Source organism: Larus michahellis, chromosome 1 (assembly GCF_964199755.1).
Source record: "Larus michahellis chromosome 1, bLarMic1.1, whole genome shotgun sequence".
Classification (NCBI taxonomy): domain Eukaryota; kingdom Metazoa; phylum Chordata; class Aves; order Charadriiformes; family Laridae; genus Larus; species Larus michahellis.
The window spans coordinates 28,140,666-28,148,005 of record NC_133896.1 but is presented as its reverse complement, the minus strand read 5'-3'; positions in this window follow the sequence as shown (position 1 = coordinate 28,148,005).

The window sequence follows — 7,340 nt, the reverse complement described above, 5'->3', positions numbered from 1 at the left end:
TTGTCTTTGGGGTGGGCCTTGATTGTACAGCTCTGCCCGCATCTGAAATGCACGGCGGCGTAAACATTCTTCTAATAACACTGAGGTTCTCTTAAACATTTGTAAATAGTTCAGCAATTTTGAGAAATGGGGTGGAGGCCGGAGATCGCTAAAGAAAGAAGCATTATTCTCATGCTTGTTGAACTCACTGTCCCAAGCCCAGTTTTGCTCTTAATGTAAACGGCTGCCACTTGCCTTCAGGCGCAGTTGTACAACGTGCGTCTGACCAGACTTGGAAGGCACACGCTGTTCCAGAGCGGGACAGGGCTGTGCTGCATCCAAACCTGACCCAAATTTGATACCCTAAACTGAGGATTTGTTTCAACTTAGCAAGAAAAGGTGCAGTATTGCCTGTATTGTGAGTTGTTTGGAGGAAATACTACTTTTCTACTGGAAGCTACTTACAGTGAAAGATACAGAGGGGAAAACAAGATTTTAGGATCAAATTCAGTAATATTTTTGCCAGCTTTGATTATGTTAGAAATGCAATTTTGCAGTATAAAGTGTGAAGTCCGCAGAGGATAGGGAATTCTGAATTTCACGCATGCTTATGTTAACTAATCAGTTCGTTAATTAATTAGTTAGAACTACAGTAATGCACTGCTGGGGAAAGATAATAATACCACACTTACTTTCAGTGATAATTACAAAATTAATGGTGTTCATGCAGGACCAGAACTTCTGAGGTGTCATTTTGGTGTTGGATTTTTTTCCTTTCACTGTTAACCGCTTACAGAAAGCCATTACCTTTTCTAATTCTGTGGTCTCATTTTTCAAACGAGGATGGCAGCACTAATGTTTCTGGAATTTTCTGGAGTCAATTAATTACTTTAAAATAATTTGAAGGTGGAAGGTGGTAAATGTTCTACCCCAGGTGATTGCCTGCATTCTCAACATTCCAGTTTCACCTAATTCAGTATGGAGGTTTTCTTGGACAGCATTACCTGGCCATTGCACATGGGCCTTGAGACTCTGGTTGTATCCTGCCTTTCAGCTCCCATGCTCTGAATATTGTCTCAAGGTGCAGTTTCTTGTATTTAAGAAATACCCTAGTGCTGTCACTGCAGGTAACTTTCAATACTTACTTAGAACCATAGACTCATAGAATGGTTTAGGTTAGAAGGGATCTTAAAGGTCATCCAGCTCCAATCCCCCTGCATGGGCAGGGACACCTCCCACTAGACCAGGTCACTCAAAGCCCCATCCAGCCTGGCCTTGAACACTTCCAGGGATGGGGCACCCACAGCTTCTCTGGGCAACCTGTTCCGGTGTCTCACCACCCTCAGAGTAAAGAATTTCTTCGTAATATCTAATATAAATCTTCCCTCTTCCAGTTTGAAGCCACTACCCATCATCCTATCACTACATGCCCTTGTAAAAATTCCCTCTCCAACTTGCTGGTAGGCCCTTCAGATACTTGAAGGCTGCTAAAAGGTCTCTTCTCCAGGCTGAACAAGCCCAACTCTCTCAGCCAATTGAACTTGTACACCAGGCTGACTCCAGCTGTTTATTTACTTGCCGTGAGACAACATTTTAAATAATAAATAAATAAGTAAATAGATAGATAAACAAATCCATCCAGTACCATTTAATATCTTCATCAGTGACATAGACAGTGGGATTGAGTGCACCCTCAGCGAGTCTGCTGATGACAGCAAGCTGAGTGGTGCAGTGACACGCCTTAGGGACAGGATGCCATCCAAAGGGACCTGGACAGGCTCAAGAACCTCATGAGATTCAACAAGGCCAAGTACAGGGTGCTGCACCTGGTTCGGGATAATCCCCAGTATCAATACAGGCCAGGGGATAAAGGGTCTGAAAGCAGCCCTGCCAAGAAAGACTTGGGGGTACTGGTGGATGAAAAGCTGGACATGAGCCAACAATGGGCGCTTGCAGCCCAGAAAGCCAACTGCATCCTGGGCTGCATCAAAAGAACCATGGCCAGCAAGTTGAGGGAGGTGATTCTGCCCCTCTACTCCACTCTCATGAGACCCCACCTGGAGTACTGTGCGCAGCTCTAGAGCCCTCAGCACAGGAAAGACATTGACCTGTTGGAGCAGGTCCAGAGGAGGGCCACAAAAATAATTAGAGGGCTGGAGCACCTATGCTATGAGCACAGGCTGAGAGAGTTGGGGTTGTTCAGCCTGGAGAAGAGAAGGCTCCGGGGAGACCTTATTGCAGCCTTTCAGCACCTAAAGGAGACCTACAGGGAAGATGGGGACAAGGGTTAATGGCTTTAAACTAAAAGAGGGTAGATTTAGTCTAGATATAAGGAAAAAAAATTACAATGAGGGTTGTGAAACACAGTTTGCTCACAGAGGTGGTAGATGCCCCATCCCTGGAAACATTCAAAGTCAGGCTGGACGGGGCTCTGAGCAATTTGATCTTGTTGAAGATGTCCCTGCTCATTGCAGGGGGGTTGGACTAGATGACCTTTAAAGGTCTCTTCCAACCCAAACTATTCTATTATTCTGTGATTTTATCCAAAATAATCCAAAATGTTCTTTTTCTAATTGCCTTGTTCTAAGTATTTTTTGCTATGGCAGCACTATTACTGCTATTCATTCACAGAACATCTATGGGGTAGGAGATCTTGTTAGCACAGGAAAAGGTTGTACCTGCAAGTTCCTCATCTTTCAAATCAATTAGAGCAGGTTGCTACTGACAGAAGTCTGTGGGAACGGAATAGGATGTGGAATTTAAGGCTCCCATCTCAAAGGAGCCTGCCAGCATTCGTCATACGTGGTGGTACACAGGTTGCAGTCCCATTAGTGGACGTAAGAGGAAGAGGGAGCTCTGCTGGAAGGGTCCCCTAGAGACTCCTGTAACAGGACAGGAATTAGAAGCCTCTGAGGAATGTCAAAGCCCATTAGCTGTCACGGATCCTCCACTTTACATTCATAGGGGTAGGGCTGTCATCCATAAATGAAGCACCCGTAGATCTGAATAATCTAATCCAGCACATTATTTTCACAGGATCCTCCACTTCACACAGAGTGGGGAAAACAAAAAAAAAGAAGGTATAATTTTTGTTTAAGCACAGCTCTTTTACACCAAGCCAATGCCATCATCTCTGCCGTTGCTAGTACTGACCCCTGCAAGAACTGTCAGAAGGGGAGACACAGAACTGAGACCTGGCCACCTGTGCACAAATATTGAACCACTCCGCAGCCCATTTACTGCCCGACTCTTCTCAGGTTCAGGAGGGACTTCTTTCTTTTGGGCTTTAATCAAAAACATGTTGTGGGCGAAGAATTTGCTTTACTAAGGACAAAAGGCCAAAAAGCCCACTGTCCAGAACATCTGGGTGCAGCTGGCAGTTTCTCTTGTGTTAAAACAAAGCTTGCTGGATGCTCGTACTCTCAGGACTGGGCCGCAGCTTACTTAGACCGTGACATTGGGGCAGTATGCACTGTACGCCTGGAAAAGTAGCATGGGACCATTTGGAGATAAGTGATGACGCAAATTCCAGTGCATAATAGTAGAAAACTGTGTTCTGAATAAGCCAAAAATGGTTTCCTTTGGGAAATGTTGGTTTTGGGTCCCCAAAATGAACTGTCTCTTAGTCCACCAGACTGCACTAGGTATTGACTTAGAAGGAGCTGTTAGAACATGACCAAAACAGAGCAAGAAAAAACTGTTGAACGGTGTGGATGATGAGGAGACAAGTGCTCTACTGTCTCTGGTCTTTTTTATTTAGCAGCCTAGACATGACCTGACATTACATTGACTTTATGGCCCCTCAGCAATATCAGCACAATCACGTACAGGTGATGGGATAATGAAGAGGAAATCTCTGAACTTTTCTGCAAGTTTCCTTGCAAGAAGTCATACTTTACATCATCTGTTCTGATACGTAGGCATGGAAGCAAACATCTAAAGATCTCTGTCTCGCTCTGACTCTGCTGGAGTCTGATGGCTCTGGCATCAGAAGGGATGTGAAAATCCAAACCACTGCATTCCAGTTTTGAGACGGGACTGTAACCCTCCTACCACGGCAAGAACTCCTTTCTCTCTGCTGGCCACGCCAGCTCATGCACCTCTGCAAGGCCAGAGCTGTATGCAGGGCTCGCTAACAACCGCATATCACAAAACAGGTCCTTTTTGACATGCCCTTTATTACAGTTTTGCTTATAATGCCATACCTGAGACGATGGAAGGGTCCTGCAGATAACTGCAGCGTGCCTCCTGTGCTCCCATTCTTTCCTTGACTATGGTGAAGGTGGATGTTTGTTAGACATCTGTTTGGCTTCAGAACTCAGTATACCAGAGGGATCTGTAAAACTGTTGAGTTTGCAGCATATCTGAGGGTTATCAGAAATACTGACACCCACATTTTACCTTAATAAGCATGTCAGGATAAGGTATTTTCTTTAAACTAATAAACAATGTTTCACATCAACAAATAGATCGAGGTGGTAATTTCCCTTCCCCTTTGTGTAAGAAAGTGATGCAAGTGTAGAAATTGATCCATCCCACACAAAATCTCTTTTTTGCTGGTGCACTTGTCCAGAACACTGGCCAGCCAATGTCTGCCAACTAAAGCTGATAATTCACTTCCCGCCATGGGTGGGAGAGAAAAGATTTAGTCCACTATCTTAGATAAGACTTTTCTCCTAATGAAGCTATTTGGAGGGGAGCCTCACAAAAAATGTGAGTCATCTTGGATGAGCAGCTCTGCCAGACACCTATTGTGGCAACCGGAGTCGGAGCAGCAAATGCAAAGTCCTGTTTTATATAAGCTGCAAATAAGTTAGTATGTAATAGTCTTCAAAATCTGAAATGTTTTCTTTCCTTTGTTTTGACTAGATTTGTAATAAGTCAAACAGTATAATGAAAGTCAGAGCAGAGCTGCTTAAGCCAACCTTCTCCTTGGCCTAAAACAACAGTAATGTAGGCGAGAGAAGTATTTTACTCTTTCAGGTCATTTTGGAAACTGAACTGGGTGGCTAAGTGACTCAAAATCTATTTTTCTGGAAATTTGTCACAAATTCAACATGTTTGTTTTGGCAGGGTGATAACGTGCTATACTGACCACGTTCAAAGCCAAGGCATAACATTGTTAAGTTGCTTCTATTTTATCTTTTTGATACGTACACAAATAGAGTTTAGCCTCTCATGCTTAAACTGCAACACGGTTTATGTAGGCCACTTATCTAGATTGCTGTGAAATAGTACTGTAAAATATGGTAAATACCGTGTGAAAAACACTTTTGTGCTGCCCAGACGCAGGACTTCAGTGAAAGCAAAGTTTGCTTGCCAATATACAGGGGAGTCAAATGGGCTCAAAAAGGTGCTCTGTGTTCTTGCAATATCTTATTTTTCCATGTGTACTTTATACCTTGCCAGGAAACAACCAAGCACAAATGTTGCAATTAAACAGTAAAATGGGTAACACGGGAGATTACGGGCGGCTAACGCTGATGTTCCCACTGGCCCTCTGAGTGTCTCTTCCCATGGACCGTAAAGGAAATTTGGATTCCTAAACTTGTATGTCCTGAATTGCACCTGATGCCTGAAGTAAGCTTAGTAGATCATTAAGTAAATTCAATAATTGTATCTGGAATCTATTCCCACTCCAGTGTCTGTGGCTTTTTAAGAAGATCCCCAATGAAAATAGCTTTCAGATACTCAGTATTCAGCCAGATGTAAGATGTGCAAGATCTTTTTCTACACCTTCACTTCCCTCTGGTAAAGACAGCAGCATGCAATAGTGATAAACAAATCCTTTCAAGTCTGCCTTTCACATTTCAAAGCTGTAACTGCACATTAGAGCAAGGATATCAGTAGGAATCTCAAGCGCCAAACACCATTAAAGACACAGTGTTTGATCCTGCAAACTGATGAGCACTCTGGACCTGCTCCAGCAAAACACTTAGAAAGATTTATGGCACTTGTCTTAACGTTTAAGTGTAAGCTTGCTATTAAATGCTTTGCTCTATTGGGTGGAAATAGATAATGGCAAGATAAGGTTCATGTCACCTCATTTTGGCCATTTAGAAGTAAGGTGTCAAATCAAAGCTCAGCCTGCTACTAACAAGAGGAGGTAAGTATCTCCAGAGGGTGATCCTACTTTAGACATTTATTTCTGAATAGACTGACTCATACCCCGCATGTGTCTCTCCTTCTCACTCTCTCTTGATGCTAGTCTTCAGCTTAGACTAGATACCTGACTTTGAGAGGGTCAAAGTAATCCCGGTTAATTATCTACTTGTTTCTACAAAGTTTGAACTGATTCCACATCTAACGCACATCTTCTGCAGATTACATTTAAAACATTAAATCTTATCAGCTCAAAATGTTGATATAATTTAAATTCAAAGTTAAAAGAACTACATCTCTCTGCTGTCACACGTAAGCAGAAAGAGAAAACTAATGCTATCAGTTTCCTAAACTTTTTATGTTTTAATATTCCACAAACAGAATGCAGAAATACAAGGGGTGAAGTCATTTGGCCACCAAATTGTCAGAGAGAAGCAATTTCTTTTCTTCCTATCTGCTACTGAATCTACAGATTTCTGTCGCACCCATGGTGATTAAAAAAAAAAATAACGCTAAATTTATATCTAGTTTGCTGGTGGAAAGAATTCAGGCAGGGAGAGGTAGCTCTGTGTTAGGAGTGGAACTCTTATCTAGATATGGGGCGTCAACTAAAAATGAATTAGTAACTTGTTGAGACAGAAGAGCACAGCACTTCAGTTCTTACATGTTAAAATGTTTTCGTAACCAGTTGATCACAACTGAAGCTAAAGATTCTCAAAAAGGCAACCACCCAGCATTGTGGAAAACTCCATACTCGACGTTTGCCAAGGACCTCCTTGTGTGGTCCCGGGATCCTCTGAATGCTAATAAAAATCCTAAAATAAGTGATAATATCTAATGTCTTTTTCTGTGCAAGTACACTTGGTACTGAAAGGAAGACACAGAAAGCTTAATCATAAGAAACTAGGATGAGCAAAACATGGACAGAAAACATAAAATTTCACTTGGTACGTGGCTACATTTTTAATTACATGCAGTATCAATAAAATAAAACTTGTATGGCAACCTTGACATAATATATTCTTTAATGCGGTGAAGTCCTGGATAAGGCACTTTAATGATATGTTCTCACAAGCACAAGTCAGCCCATCCTAATTACCTGTCAGTCAAACCACAGGTTGTGCGCATGGTCCTAGCCCATTGCAAACATGCCGCCAAGCAGGTGGCTTAGCCAGTCTCCACCAGTGACTTTTTATAAACCCATTTTACTTTGCATTTGCGACAGGCGAGTAGTGCGCTTGGAGCGGTCGGTCACCACC